The following is a 17,241-nucleotide window of genomic DNA, read 5'->3' on the forward strand; positions in this document are numbered from 1 at the left end:
GCGTTGCCAAATCCCCAGAGTAACAGCGAAAGAGATTTTTTCTTTTTCTGACTTGCATGGACTAAATAAAGAATAAAACAAATTCGATTAAAAAGAAAGTCATTTTAGAGAAGTTACAATCCCTATAAAACTATATTGACGATTACAAATCAAAAAATATACTTTTTTTTTACAGTCAAAGTATTATCTTAATATCTGTTTTCTTTCCTTTCTCTTTAGCATAGCATAGGTTCAGTAACTTGAAAGTCACCTTGGCCTATGAAGAAAAACTTTTTTATAATTTACAGCTGTTTGAAACACATATAGTTTAAAGCCTGATTTAAAATGCTAAGAATGTGAGATGGGATGGCCCATGATGTAGGATAGACTAAAACTTTGTCATTATTTCAGCACTGCTTTTAGGTATGATAACAGCAAGCAAAAAAACCTATTGTGAACTTATCCATAAAGTGTTATTTGGTGTAATTGGGAGGCTGCTTATCAGGACAGACCTTCTAAAATACTTCCAAACTTTCATATAGCTTATTCTAAGTGGACATATTTCTTTGAATTCAAGTCAGGAGAATTTCTAATGTCTTCATCCCAAAAATATGAATTTTTCCTGCAAAAAAAACTCACTGTTCTCAATCTGATTTCTAAAAAACGATTTTCTGTGATTCTGAAATAACTCCAGTAGTTCTGCTGCATGCCTTCAATCCAACGAGGGACCCCACGTTCATTTATTATACACCACCAGGTCTCATTACGCTCTTATTCAAATGAGATGATCCCCATTTGAATATTGGCGCGACATGGTGGGTGAAAGGGTGCCAGGTCTGACTGCATGTGTGTATGTACGGGCACCAAAATACTGAATCACCGTGACCGGGCCAAACTATGACAGTTCATATTCACAGTAATAACAGGTGAGGGTTTTGTGCACATCAGCAGTACTGACGTGCCGCTCGTCGGTGTGCGTAAAAGCTGTTTTTTGGCGCTGTGCGTGCGCCGCCTCTGTGCTCAGTGAAGCGCAGGAGGATATATGGTGTCTGGGCTGGCAGCGGTAAAACAATGGGGTGATGCCGAGGGTGGTTTACTGCTGTCGGAGGGTCTGAGACAGACTGTGACCCACCACCCGTAAGAGCGTCTGCTTCTCACGGCCCGGGTAACGCGTTACATGGAGTAACGGGGATACTGGCATTTAATAGACGACTTTTGGCACAGAGACCTGAAAGGAGACTCAAGCTGGATTCTGCTGTTTCCAAACAAGTAGTTAAACTCAGCTCCTGAATATCAAAGTGAAAATGAATGCAAGTGAAATATCAGTGAAATAGTTTATCAAATTTAACAGAACTAGTTTATCAGCTGGAAGGAGTGTGGCAGGGTGACTATAATCTTAAAGAAGCCTGTTTAATTAGAATATTTCTATTATAATCAATTTTAAAGTCCACTACATTTGCAATGTATTATCTTGTTATCCATAGTTGAGTTTGGCCTATTAATAAAATGATAAGTATATTAAATACAAAACCTACACTTAAAAAAAAACCTGATAAACTGAGCTATAAGAAGACTGAATGAACAATACCATGGTTATGAGCTGCATCTTGGTCAATAGTAAATTCTGCTTCCACATGAACGAATGCATTAAATATCTAAATACAATTGGTCTATGACACTAAGGAGCACTTTTAGTTTGGATATTTCAAGGACAATACATGAAAAAAAGACAAGCACCAGATTTATTCAGATTTCAATTTTATCTTAAAATGATCCATGTTCTTTGGGTATGTTCATCCCAGAAAATAAAATAAAAACCTGGATCTACCTTTGTCTCTAGGCTACATATATAGTATCTTCATAGGTCCTGGACGAGGGAAATCCTTTTGTCTTCCACACTCTTCAGTGGACTGGCTGTAAACTCAAGTAACCACACTAGGAGTGGACAAGAAGCATCATTTCTATACCTCTGCTGAGGAGTTTATGTTTCAATCGGACTGCTTGTTTGTTTGTAAACAAGATGGCACAAAGACAACTGAAAGGATTTCTGAAACTTGGTGGAAGGATGTGGTCTGGTTCAGGGAAGAACCCATTCCATTTTGGTGCAGATCCAGATTTAGAAGGGGGGGTCCAGGAAACGTTTTTCACCTTCTTTAACACTGTGAAATAAGGCATTTTTCAACAGTTTCACAATTTTCCCTGGGAAATGGATATTTGTAACAATTGAGTTTGGGAGATTTGGTGCAGCTTGACTGAATTGAAGGGGGCAGTTGGGCCTTGGCAGAGGTCTGTGCTTTACTTTGTTCCATTCAAGTTGTAAAGTTGTGGAGTTTTCTCTTAAAAGGGTTAAAATACTCTGTGGATTGTTTCCTATCAGGCAACCAAGCAGCCAAACATGTGGGGTTACATTAATAAACCAGACCTGACTTGACTAAGTTCCCTTAGCTTGCAGGGCGTTTAAATCTTCTAGACTTGTACTGTAAATTTAGACTTGGAGCCTATAAACCCTGAATTAATGTTAACTTACAAAGGCTTAAAGCAGTAAATCTGTCGCCTCTACTTTTCAGACTACAGTCAAACGGCCCAGCAGTTTCCTGGCGAGGTGTGAGCATGTGTGTGCCGTGAATCCCAGTGGCGGAGTGTCTGTGTCGGTAATGAACTTGAGTTATCTCCTCGCAACTCAGTCAACGTGTCTGGAGCTGGCTGCCATGTGTACAGCAGGGAGCAAAACAGCAATTGTCCACGGATCCTTGAGTCATCCGTGTGGAAACTTCAGACCTGCAGTGCTCGCTGAATCAGTGATAATAAAGAGGAATGGGATTTATTTCCACGTGTTTCTGATGTAGGTAATGTTAGTCAAAATGTTCCACAACACCTTTACATCAGATTCAGAGAAACATTTCATCATTGCTCTATAAAACAATTTGCAGCTAATCCCTTTATGAAAGGTGCATTATTAGGACGTGTGTAAAGATAGAGACAGACTGGGTCTATGACTGTTGGCCATTCACATGTTCTTGCCGTGTGGGCTGCAGACGTGCAGCACTGGGGCCTGCGAGCGTCTGAAGGCATTTCAACACATTGAAGTGGTCTAGACGGATCAACATGACTGAGTTAACTTTATTTAATGCAAATGATTAGCGCGTCTGGGCTATAGGCATTATAGACAGACTGAGGCCCCCCCCCCCACCACCACCACCTATACAATAACGTTTGAGAGGATTCCTCTTTCAGTGCATTGAAAAGATTCCTGGAGTGATTATCATGATAATCAGTGGAGCCGGAGCAACTCTCCAGTCTGTCTGAGCTTCAGCTGCACACGCCACCAACATCCCAGACATACTTCAGTTCAACATGTGAGGAGGCAAAACTCAAATGTGATGAACTTCAAATATGACAAAATAAATTGATCTTCAACGCATACACTGAACATCAGACCAACGCTGTCAGGAAGTCACGTCTCTACATGCGTGACTTGATCATGCTCTTTCCCTGGCATTTATTCTGATATCCGTGGTACAAAAAATATATCACCTTAACAGGAAAATATATAATACACACATGGAGCAAATAGATTAAAGGTCTTTCAAGGATGCATGTTTGCATCAAATGTCCAGCATGCACCTCGTATCCTCTAGATACGCCTTTCCACACATAAATATTACCAATTCCAATCAGCTTGTTCTTCAGCTTTAGTGGAGGCAGCACTACGGCATTTGGCTAAATGTGCCTTTACTTCAAAAGATAGAGTCTGCAGATATGACCCAGGAACAGCCTATTGTAGGTATATAAGATTATTAAAATAAAAGTACATTACTATTTACACTTTGCATGAATACAATAGATGTGTTTAGAGACAGTGTTCCTTGGAGTATCATTAATACAGTGATATAATCAGGCCTATGGGCTAATATCTCTTGCCTTTTTCTATATTCCTATAACACATATATGTCATGAATATCATGCAAACAGCTGGAAAATGTCGTGCACGTACAAAAATGTCTTCCAAAAGAAGTAGGAGACAGAATCAGATGTGTGGATGAGTGATGGTGCCACCATGCACTTCTGCGTGTGTCTGTTGGGGGGCGTGAGAGGCGCTGCCATATCGGTCCAGATTATAATCACATCGTCCGTCTTGCATAATATCAAAAATCTCAGAGGGTGGGAACAGTGTTACCTCACTGACTCGCGAGGGGGTGGGCCTTGGACGGCGTATATGATTTTGGACAAATGAGACGTTAAACCATTTGGAGACACAACAGCGGCGGAGGAGATGTAGCCATCCATGGCGCACGAGCTCCAACGGCCCCCCGGTTTGGTGAGGGGCGCACCGGGGGCTGAGGATGGGGAGGACGGCCGTGTGACGATATGCGAAGGAGAACAAAAAAACACCAGAGGACCCGTTAGATAAAAAAAAAAATAGAAAAATGGACGTGGCCGGTGGGACGTCACGATGCGCCGTCGCCACAAAGCTCAGTGCGCCGCTCATGAACGCGCTCATTTGGCTGCCAGCGTGCCGCACGTCCGGAGGCACCGCCGGCTACAGGGAGCTGATCCGAGCCCGGTGCAACCCACCCTGCTGCAGCCGAGGAGGACACAGTAAGAACCCTGTTCTATTTATCTTATCCTGAGTGTTTTTCTTTTATTTCATATGAGTGAGTTTTGATGAGAATGAACCTGCAGAGGAGGCTCAGCAGAGGGTTTGTGGCGCGTCCAGGCTGCAACCTGCTGTATTGTGCATGTGTTTTAACCCCATTGTGGAATAAGTGTTCGATTAGAGGCCGAGCAGATGAGACTAAATCCACATTTTCCTCCCAAAATGCTCTCACATTCCTGGATGATGCTTGTTGCAGCAGCAGCATCTGATTTCAAATCCTCAGCAGCAGCAGCAGCATCAGTGTGGACACAAGAGGCTCTGACGAGTTTCACTTGTGGCTGCAGACACTTTTGTTTGGCTCTGACATATGTGTGCACAGGAGTTTGGGATAATCTGAGCATGGGGGGTGTGGAGCCAGTCAGCAGTTTATTTAGCAGGATATTCAGCTTTTAGTAGCATCAGAGTATTTTCTCTGACTTGGTCTGGTTTACGTGTGATCTCCTGTCTCCCTCATGGCCCCTTGATTAGTTTCCAATCAGCTTTATTGATAATAATGTTGAGTATAATATGAAACCAATAGAATGAGGATCTACTTTTTCCTCCCCCTCTTCTCCTACAGCCCATTTAACCTGCATTTTGCAAAAAATAATGACTCCCAGAAAATACCCCACTAATAAGCAGGGATTCTTTACTTGAAAATGCTGCTTTCACATCATGTGTTTTTGTGTATTTGATGCAAGCAAGGAAATTGATCACTATGTCTAATTAGAATTTGAATCTATCCCTATGAAGCTGACCCAGGATCAGCCACATGCTCTGTTGTCATCAAGTATTACATAAGTTCATGGTGCAGCACCTCCACAAAGAGCTGGAGGGACATGAATGCACACACTGCCTCTTCTTCTTTAACGCATCTCATTGTGGGGTTTCATTAAGTGTTAATTACAAGGGTGCACTCGCTCTATAACACCGGCCTGTGGCGGGGCTGGTGGTGTCAGAGTGGCCTCGGGCGGTGCAACCTTTCCCAGCGCAGGGTTGTGTTGTGTTGGGCCTGTTTTCGCTGGCAGCAGATTACGCACTGAAAAGGCTAAACAGGGGGAAAAGCTTGCACAAAAAAAGAAAAAGAAAAGCCAAAGGTGATTATTGCACATGAAGCCAACGCGGTTTCCTGCAGCCTGGGATTAAACAGCACTGCGCTCTGCAAGTGGGAGCTCTTACATAAGGCCCTGCTTAATCTGCGTGAGAGGGTATCAGACCTCCCTCTCACGCACGCACATGTTTATTTTATTCCTATAATAAAATATTACTCAACATTTTTACAATATGTAATATAGGCTACAGGGAAAGCATGCAGCTCAAGCAGGAGCAACGATGCAGCTGCCAGTGCAACCTAGAAAAAGTTTTCCAGTTTATTAACCATACAGGTTTACACTTTTCCAGCTCTTAAAAAAAAAGGGGCACATTTTTTTTTTTTCGTGCAACAGCCGCACAAATGTCACTCGTGCAATTTTGCATTGGAACAGTGTAGGTCAAGGTGCATGGTGCAGGTTAGATGACGCAGATATTAGTCGGATCCTGCAGGATTCTGCATATATCAAGCTTGGATTCATTAAAGATGTACTGAGCTTATCTCCACCATCAAATCCCCTTAAGTGAGAGTCAGGGATGGTTTCTCTAAAGTTAAAAGACACGAGGGTTTGCTGCTGTGGAGACTGGAGTCAGTATAAGACGGTGTCATTTGAAGTGGGAGCGCTGTGTGTGTGTGCAGCAGCATCACTGGTGCAGAGTCAGTGGAGCTGCAGGTGCACAACGAGCCTGCTGAGATACACAACCTCCACAGTCAGGAGCTTCCACTGACCCAGTGGGCACGTTTCCCAGGTACAAGGTGTTTTCCATGCAGGGAGTTTCCACGAGGGAGGAGAGATTTCACTCACGTGGACGAAATGCTGAGTTTGTGTTTCACTGTTTCAGCCTTTGTTTTAGGTGTAGTAGTATTTTTTCTGATGCACATTTCATTCCCCCCCCCTTTCCCTTGCAGAGTCATGACACCCAAACGCAACAGAAACGAAGATCGACACTTTCCTGCAACTTCCAGGTGAATATGAACCATCGATCTTTTTGAATATGGCATCAATCCATTAATTAATCCACTGATGACTCTGTGTGGCTCGCAGCTAAAAAGATGGGATGATGCATGCATACGAACACGTTTCTCTCCCACACATCATCACACACACGAGACGAGCAGCAGCTTCGCGATGTGTGGGACTAATTGATTGTTTCCTCGAATTCATTTGTAAATCCTGTTCGTGGACGCTTGTATATTTTTGGACACTTTACAGCAGCTGCTCATGATCCTGAAAACCTCTTAAAGTCGAACACGCATCACAGCCAAGTTACATTGAACGCAAATTAATACTGGAACGTAAAAGGAGTAGTGATAGACTATACTACAACAAATACATGTCAATGTATTATAGCGGACTACAGTTTATTTTATTAATATTTGTCTCACAGGTATACAAATTAAATAAAATCATATGATCCTTCCTTTTAAAGTCGTCTGTTGGGGACACGTTCACTTACAGTCAGTATTTCATAGCTTCTTTAAATGACTTTGCTCGGTGAACTTCAGCACTTGACTGAGATCGGAGCAAATAAACACAAATAAACTGTTCCAATAATAACGAAGATTATTATTAAATGTATTAGGACATCAATAAACACACTCCTCATTATAAAACCAAGCCCTTAGAAATTTTGGCGATTTTTTCACGCAGCTTTTATTTTGTCCGGAGTAGCACCGACAGATACACCACACTTAAATTTAACTTAATTCACAGTAAAATGGCCTCAAGTGTAAATTTAGCATTTTAAAAAGGGTATTATTGTAGATGTGTAGCAGCTCGTCACCCTGATCAATAGACAAAGACACAGAATAATATTTAATCATACAACATAATGTGAAAATAGAGAAAAATATCGTTTATCTCACGTTTAAAATAACAAACAACAACACGAGGAAGTAATGAATGCGTTAAAAAATAAACGCGACATGCTGTTAGAGAGCTGACGCGTCAGCAGGTGTGTGTGTCTGTGCGTGTGTGAGTGTGTGTGTGTGTCACGGCCTAACAAAGTCAAACAGCGAAGTGATCTGCACTAATGGACGTTTGATGGCAAAAACCCAAAACCTGATTTACAGAGACGTTTCCTCTTGTAAAATAAAATGTAATCAGACTAATACACTATTATATTTTTATATAAGCTATAATATATGATATGATCTTGCAAAACAACTTGCACTAACAAGTCTACCTGTATAATTGAATGACTGTGGCCTATTTACACGATGCACCCTCCCCCCTCCTCTCTGTATGTGTGTGTGTGTGTGCGTGTGTTTTAATTACGTATTACACTTTGCTGCTACAACACAAAGCCAGCGATGTCTGTGACGTCACTCTCAGCAGTTTATAGGAAAAATATGGGGGAAGGTTTTTAAAATAATTTTAGGAAGAGAAACACAAAAATGGTGCATCTGGCTAAACGTCCAAACCTTTTATTCTATTTACATAATTATTTATAATGGAAATCATGTCGTGTGTGTGTTTGTGTGTGTGTGTGTGTGTTGAAAGAGAGAGTGAATAGAATACTTTACTCTAAATAGGCTCTTACATGTAATAAAAGTCAGGGTTTAAAACCATCACCTCAAATGTAAAATAAATGATTAAAATAAACTTTACCACAAAAAAATTATATAAATATATTATTGTTATTTCATCAGTTTTTTACTCTGGAATATTTCGAGGTTCTTAGACTTTATGTTAATTTTATATATAGTAAACTTCTGTAATTACAGGTGTGAAAAGACAGAGTATTGAAATAATGTACATGTTTAAGAATCATATACAGCTACAATAATTCCACACAGGACTTTATATAGTAATATAATATAGTAATTTAGTATTTACCTTCTGTGAAATGAGTGCATGTGTAATATCTCCCCTTTTATATTCTGCTATAATATTTTCTTTGTGTAAATGATTCCCCGCAGAGCTGTTTTTATCTCCAGCTTCTGATGCCTCATAAAGATCTTTACTGTTGTTGTCTTTAGTTCACTGGCTCTAATGCTTTGTTTTGAATTCCTATAAGAGCCCATTCACATTTCAGTCATATAAAAACACTTAATAGCTCGGAAAATGTGTTTTCCCAGCAGTATCCCCTGTGAATCTTTAGTCATGCTTGTTTTTCATCTCATTTCACTGAGGCGTCTTTAAGGCCGTGTGATAAATCATCTGCATTAACACTCCAGATATATGACAATCACTATCATTATCTCCACCTCTGCATTATGTGCAAACAGTGGCTCCACTAAGTCGGCTTTGTTTTGGTGAATGAGCTCTTTAAGCAGTTTCCCCCCTCTGTCACTGTTTGTGTGCGCAGGTGTATCGGAGGTTTGTGTGTTGGTGGCAGAGAGCTGCGACCGCAGGCCTGAGGGGTTGTCTGTTATCTTTGGTTATCTAGCTGTATGAGTGACGTACATTCTTCATAAAGCTAGATAACCGAAAGTAACAAGAATCCCATTACACGCCTGCACGGAAGAAGAAAAGGACACTTTAATAACAAAAAAACAGAACAGAAAAAGAGAGAAACACAAAAAGCAGCAGAGAGAGAGAGAGAGAGAGAGAGAGAGAGGGGCTCGGACAATGGACGCTGGGAACGGATGACGTGAAGGTATGATGCTGTGTTACATAAGGGGCAATCTTAAACAAAGGGGAGGGGTGCAGAGGATCTAACATGCCAAAGGAAACAAAGACAATCAATATCTGAGTGTTGATTATTTAAATTCTCACTATAAACATACATGGGATCTGCTCACAGGGAAAGTGGGGTACAAGTTATACTGCTGGGAGGATTTATGGAAATAACGCCTGCTGACAATGTGATGGTGTAAAATGTGGAGTGTGCATGAGTGTGTTTGTGTGAAGATTTCCTCATGTCGGGTCATTTTAAAGCCCTGGATACAGGATACTGACGTTCAGAGAGGAGGGAGAGGAGTCGTGCAACACTGAAGTTTGCTTTGTCCTTCACATATATGCACTTAACCCCAAAAAGCTGGAGCTCATAATACTGTACACGAGCTCTGGATAAGACAAAACAACACAAAATCAAATGTGACCCTTTCCAGAAAACAGAATTGAATTCACTTTGACTTTAAACCCATTCAACACGTTGTGTTAAATACTAAAGTATTAGTAGTAACTGATCATGGAGGACTAACTTCTTTAGGACTTGGATAAATAGCCAAATTTGAGCTTTTCTGACTTTTACTTTTATTATTTATTTTGACACAAACAGCTGAAATACACACAAAATACAACTTTCTTGGTAGTTTACAGGGATTTTATCTAAACCCAGGGAAGTGTGCTGTGAAGTAGTTCCTTTGTACTGTAGTATTTTACACCCAGTAGAAGAGGTTTACTCAATATGCCTCAGATATTTATGTCCTTCCCCCGGTCACATCTATTCTTCGCTTAGAGGCTTCTCTCCGACTGATCACAAATCAAATCAGGTTCCTTGTGAGGTCTCCACCTGCAAAATGTGTCAACACTGCACTGGTGCAAATCAGTGAATAATGAAGCTATTTGCTTGCAGCTATTTCACCAATAAGAATAATAAGAGAGAAAATAGTTCTTTAAGAAGAAAAAAAAGATTAAGTAGATGTTCCATTTCCCTTTTCTTAAAAACAAAAACCCTTCATATTAGATTTTCACCTTTGGTCATATACTGTAAGGCTCTTTATCTCACACACAAACACACACACAAACACACACACATACAACAATACACACAGGAATTACTGTGTCTAATTGCATTTTGATTTGGGAGAAGAATTTGGCCTCAGTCTTTTTCTAATTAGTCTGTCCCCCCCCCACACACACAACATCATTGGCTAAAATTTTTCAGTTTTCTTGTTGTTGTCGTTAGATGAACCAATACAGAAATAAATCTCCAGCTGAGATATTCAAATCAGTGTTTGGCTTCTTTTTTACTTAAAAGTAAAATCAGAGGAGCGGTTTCCGAGGTTGTATAATACATAACGTCACGCTGCCCTTCTGGTGCGTTTTAGTGCCCACGTCCCACAGAAGCAAAACAAAGAACACCCCGAGAGGCAATTAGCAGCACTTTGCCTTCATTTGGAGCATCTCCACTCCAGTTGATGCTCATCTGCAGTTGACTTTAGGATTTCACTGCTAAAAACACAGTGGATTTAGTCTCACACAAGAAGACGGAGGGGCACAGCGAGGAGAGAGAGTGTGTGTGTCGTCTCTTTCCATCTTTAGTTTAACTTCGAGGATGAATATTACCCAGGACTTCCCATTAATTAATATCAGTAAATATATATGTATGTATTACTACCATCTAAGCTTCTTTGTTTCTAAACCTCCTTTTGCAGTGGATAAACACTATCTGTCCCCTAATGAAGCAGGTTATAAGATATTTTATCTGTTCACACATGATACCGTACTTTTTCTATGCACACTTCCAACATGCCTCTTCTTTCTTTTCCACGCTTTTCCCCTCATTCATTTAATTTTATTCTTTTCTCTTTTTTTTCCCAGCTTGGATTCTCAGATGGTTGGTTCTGATTTGTATGCATTTGCATAATGAATGTCATTTGCATGCTCAGGGGCAGACCATACCATGAGAACGGCTGTGTTGGTTGTTTGTGTGTGTGTGTGTGTGTGTGTGTGTGTGTGTGTGTGTGTGTGTGTGTGTGTGTGTGTGTGTGAGTGCATGGGTACATGTGTGTATTCATCTGTGTGCAGTGTATACTAAGTACATGTAAATTATATGTTTTTTTTGTTTTTTTGAAACAAACAGACCATCACAAGGGGTTGTGTTTCGCACCCACACTGTATAAACACATTGTTGTTCCTCTCTGATTCGTCAGTGTGTGTGTGTGTGTGTGTGTGTGAGTCTTCGTGTACATGTGTGGCTAAATTCCTTCCTTTAGTGTGGTGCATGTAGGGCAGCAATCTGACGATCATGCCTCTGTCCGTCCCTCCGCCTCCCTTTCTCCTGTCTTGGTAACCGTTCAGCAATTCACCGACTACAAGAATGAAAATAAGAGACTCCCTCCTCAATCCCATAATCCTCCTCTTCTCCGACCCCTCCCTTGCCAGTTTGTCCTCCTCTCCCACATGGCAAGTCACAGTCCTGCCACCATCTTAGGTGTTAAGACTGGCACAAAATGGCAGCTGAAGAAGGGGGAACGTGAATAGCCGGCGCTGCACCTTCCCCCACTTCATGTTGGCCCCGATGCTTTCCGCGCCATTGGTTGCCTCAAGACAGTGTTAATTACTGCCAGTGTGTTAATTGCAGAGATCGCCCCAAGAGACACGCGGGAAAAGATGAGATAGGGAGGAAACTGGGGAGCCAGCGGCTTTTGAGGGTTGACAAGCTGGCATTTTTAAGGGCAGCTGCGCTTTCGTGCTTCGCTTTCCCTCCTTTGCCCGCCGTCTCGCTGCAGACGCTGACGATCGGGCGTTTTGTGGATTTCCGCGACGCTCAGGAAACTCTTCCGATTGCCTTATTTGTGCGACGTTAATTAGATCATTCCGAGTGTTTTAATTACGAAGGCATGACTTGTGCGTGTGGAGCGTCCATGCGGTTTTTATGCCGCATGCTTGTGCAGACAGCTTTGTTTGATGATGTGGAAAAAAGAAAAACGCCTACATGCTCGCTGACATCCACAAGGAGCCATAATTAGCAACACTGTGGTCTTCATAAATCCCCACTTGTTATCACACAGTTCTCACATGTACAGTACACACTGAATGTTTTGCCGCATGGAAAACCGGACAGTGTCATTAACTTTCACTGATTCCTGAATTGTGGTAACATCTAAAGTTTGAGTTTAAACTGGAAATAACTGAAATAATCTAAAAGATATACAGACTCCTCTCATCTTGTTTGGCCGCTGTTGAATTAACTCCTTGTATTTCCTTTAAGTCAAGTTTTCTGGCCTCATTTTGAGCTTCATGAACAATTTTGACAACAACCATTTGGTTTTATCATAAGTCTGAGAAATTGCTTTAATAACAGAAGCGTGTAGTCTGACATGAAAACTTGTTGTGTAGTATCTAACTGATATCTGAGTCAGAGAAAGATCTAAATTTTGAAAGTGAATTAACACATAACCTTAGTCACATCTAAATCTAAGAAAAACCATAATGTCGACATGTCTGTTTCTTTTTTTTTTAGCTTTATGAGCTTGTATTTTAGTGTCATCCATTTGATTTTGAAAGGGAATTTAAAGCTTAAGAGCTCAGAGAAATGTCTAAACCAATGAAGTCAACTCACGGGTGTAAAAACCTAAAAGAAATCACCTAATTTGGAGACATGTGATTTTCATATAACAAATTCACAAATTAGTTAACCTTTAAAAAAAGGATTCTAACTGAGTAGGATCAACTACTTTTAAGGGGCTTTCTGACCACAACTACCAGAAAAGAAGGAACCCACCGAGAAGTGTACTGAGGAGAAACTGTAGTGAGTGAGAAAAGAAGTTGAAGGAGGAAGGAGTGGGGGCGGAGGAGGACTGAGGGGGGCAGACAGACAAGGCAGGGAGCCTGCGACAGTGAGATCTCAATAGTGAGAGGCCTTCTTTGTGTTTCTGTGTGAGGTTTGTTTTGGGGGCGCAGGGGGCGCTAAGAAAAGACGGGAAGAGGAGAGGGTGGGGATCCTATCCCGGGCCCTCAGACAAGCAGCACATTGTCCTCCCCAGTGTGTGGCGGCACTTGTGGCGTAACGCCATTATTTAGGCCAGTGGAGGGAACGGGGTCTGGAGACCAGCTTAACCAAAACGCCAATTAGAGCCGGATCGTCCTGATTAATGGACGAGGGAGATTGGTAAACAATGCCGGCCATTGTTAAACCCTCCCCTCCTCAAACACACACATGCACACACACACACAGACACACACACGCACCCCTATCCCACTGGTTTCTTTCACACAGCAGACCCTCCATCCCGACCGCCTCTGACACACACACACACACACACACACACACACACACACACACACACACACACACACACACACACACACACACACACACACACACACACACACACACACTCATTTGTCTGCCGTGCCAGTGCTCAGAGGCCTGCCATTAGCCTGCTGCTCTGCTTTTTGTTTTAGTTTTTACAGCCTAAACGTAAAGTTTGGGTTGATCCTCATGTGGAAATTTGCCTATATGTAAATTTTCTAATATTCCCACGCATAAATTTAAGTTTGAGTTGTTAAATTGTAAAAAAAAAATTAGAAAAACTATAGAATTTTTTTCATGGGAAAGTTTACAGTTCAGAAGAAAAACAGAAAAAAATAGTATTACTATTAAAATCTAAAGATAAATCCTCATGTATTTAACAAGCACATAAAATGTGATTAAAACACAACATGAGTTATGTCATGTTGGTTGTACATGTACATTAAACTGAGGTGTCTTTCTTCTAAACCCAGAGCTGGGCTCATATGTTAATCACACGCCATGCGATGCTCGGCTCTGCATTTCAATACGTCCTACTTTATTGTTTTTTTTAAGCATATGCACTGAATAATTAGCCACCACATACTCCAATCAGGGGCATGCCAACGTGGGGTTGCCATGGAGACCCCATCAGTTCATTGCACGCACACACACACACACACACACCCTCTATCCTCCTGCCTACCCCCCCTTCAATCCCCCCACCTTCTCCTCCTCCTCCTCCTTCTGCCAGGCTGCAAACAGGACGGAGAAAAATAAAGCGTGGGAAAAACACTTTGGTGGCTCAGACAATGATGGTGGGGGTGAGGAGGAAAAGCAGATGATAGAAAAAGTAGAGGAACAGAGGAGAGGAGAGAGGGAGAGAGGGAGAGAGGGAGAAGGAGAGGAGTGATGTTGGTGATCGGGGGAGCAGCTTGTGTCTAGACTGGTTGTTTCTGGAGTTTGGGGGTTGGGGGGCAATTTTCATGTTGTTGTCTGGTGTGTGTGAGTTTGTTGCCTTTATTATAAGTCTGCCATCAATGGGCAGTGAATGGGAGCTTGTACAGCCGAGCGTTAAAGAGACGATACAGTAAAAAGTTACACCGAGGCTTAACCCAGAGTCCCACAAATATTTGAGATTGTGCACATGATCCAACACTCGAAAGCCGCGTCCAATCCCTCCACGTATTTGACATATTTGAGTGATTTCAAGAAGGAGACCCTTTAGGGAACAGGTTTTTTCCACTTGGCTCGGACCAAAAAGAGATTTTTTCTCAAATAACATGTGATACAAGTTCCACAAATGAAACAGGATGTGTTGAATTAATAACATCATTAATAGATTGAGTAGATTGGAGCCTTATATAACCAGGACGGTCTCCATCTCTTATTTGTCTGCACTCCTATAAATGCAGTAAATTAGAACCCAGTAGAATTAAAGCAACTGGGGGATGGTATGGATCCAAATGAATGGATTACCTCAGTATTAAAATGTATGCACGTCTTGTGTTGCTCACATTCTTTATTTGTACATGTATTATCAGTAAGTAACTAATAAAAATATAGTACATCCTATCAGGGAATTGATTCTGTGACGATAAAATATTTGTCATCACTCTCTCTAGATGCAAAGTTTGGACGACTGTAAATAAACGTGCTTGTGCTTTACCTTGTATTTTATAAATGATCTAAACATCTCCTCTGCTTCTTCCTTTAAGGTTTCTGATCAGTCTGCAGTTTGGATTCACCTGATGTTTGGACTACGACCCTGAGTCCAATGAAGCCCATTCCTCACAGGACTGTACATCACTGTTACCGGCTGTTGTTACAGCCAGAGGACGTCAGTGAAATACACAGATTCAAGCAGCAGCCATCGCTCCAACAGCCAGACGGTGGACAGAGTCAAAACTGTCAGGGCTGCAGACTGATAATGGATACAAACAGCAAAACATCCTCGAGAGGACAAACAGTCGGTCGTCGAGAGACTGAAGCTGTGAGAGTGAAGGAAAGAAAGGTGGATGGTGTGTGTGTGTGTGTGTGTGTGTGTGTGTGTGTGTGTGTTGTACAATGTGTCCTAGAGAACTGCTCCGCACAGCTGTTCAGGAAACATGTGCACTAAATGTTCATGTAGGTCATTTACATAATTTCTCTCTCTCACACACACACATACACCAGAACTGACATTAATCCACATTTGCAGTTCAAAGTAATTAAAGGAGAAAAAGAAAGGGTTAGTAAAATAGAAGATGTGGTGATTTAAATTTTTAGCATAATTACATTTCCTTAGAGTAGAACATTTTAAATGTATATTTTTGCATATTGATTTGTAATTTCTTCTTAGACATATTTTGAGCCTGATTTGTTTTTTAAATATTTTAACTATTTAGTAATGAAAGATAAAATGTATTTGTCTCATGTAAAATGTATGTCTCAATCAAATTGTTGACAATCTGTGTGACTGGATTACTTGAAACGATGGATATATTTTTTTTTTTGTGTGCAATGACTTGATGCATCAAGTATGAACCTTTTTTAGCATTTGTTCAGATTTATTTTTGAAAAACAGATACATCTCATTTTTAAGATTTCATCATCATGTGACGGTATATGAGTTATTTTTTGTTTTGTTTTAAAGTGTTTTTTCAATATGCTAATTAGGATTAATGCACTGGAGGTAAATGCAGTTCTTATGTGATCGGATAGTTCTTTGATTAACTGGATCACACTTAACTGAATTATTGTATTTCATGTACAATATAACCTTTGAGATTTGAGTTATATTCAAATTAAAGTGCATCATTTTAATCAAGAGAGCAAACATCACTGCAGATGAAGAAACTTTATCAAATCCATAACTGGTGTTTACATTTTATCTATGCAAAAGAAAACTATAGGTGAGTGTTGAGGTGTAAATAGGAAAGTTTGCACTATTTGTGTTTGCACATAAGTGTTGTTGTTGTTGTTAGGTTTGCACATTAACAGCTCAATGTATGGCCGTGGTCTGAGACATTATACTAAAGTGCACTATGTGAGCACAGGTGCAATGTGTGTGCTATGCTGTTGGAATATGAAAATGTGTGTGTGAGTAGAAACCTTGAACATGATCTCTGTTTGCAGAAATGTAGTAAATGCATTGATTTACTCATTTGCTGCATCAGTTCAGTCTCTGGGTTTGTTCCACATTTTATTTGTTAAATCGGCTCCTCTGACGATATAACTCAACCCCACTCATGCATTTTTTATCAAATGTGGAGAACTTGTAAATATGTGCAATAGATTCCGTGCAGTTATATAGAGGGAATGATATTGACATTACTATGCACCATATGAACTGTATGAAGGAGTCGTACTCGCTTGATTTGCACAAGTTACTGTGTCTGTACTATGCAACTGTTTCTACAGCAGATGATATAATCAATAAAGGTATTGTTTACAATGAGGCAATAACTGTCTACATGCGGATTTATTATGTCGGCCATGTCCTACAGCAACACTAAGATCAGAAAGGTAATCATGACACATAAATTAACATTGAGATTAGTTCAATGTACAGGATTCTCATTTTTTTAAATATAGTGAATCATCAAATTACATCAGTATTTACAAAACTGCTTCCTGCTTCATTACAT

The 17,241-nt window shown here is 40.8% G+C and overlaps 1 long non-coding RNA gene across 1 annotated transcript; it reads left to right on the forward strand.

Moving 5' to 3' along the window:
* The first annotated feature begins 4,176 nt into the window (after positions 1-4,176).
* Positions 4,177-17,056, forward strand: LOC118124356. Its single transcript, XR_004698719.2, has 3 exons — positions 4,177-4,578; positions 6,615-6,671; positions 15,331-17,056. It is a non-coding gene; the product is annotated as an uncharacterized LOC118124356 (long non-coding RNA).
* Positions 17,057-17,241: the final 185 nt, after the last annotated feature.

The sequence above is a fragment of the Hippoglossus stenolepis genome, chromosome 17 (genome assembly GCF_022539355.2).
Source record: "Hippoglossus stenolepis isolate QCI-W04-F060 chromosome 17, HSTE1.2, whole genome shotgun sequence".
In the NCBI taxonomy this organism is placed as follows: Eukaryota; Metazoa; Chordata; class Actinopteri; order Pleuronectiformes; family Pleuronectidae; genus Hippoglossus; species Hippoglossus stenolepis.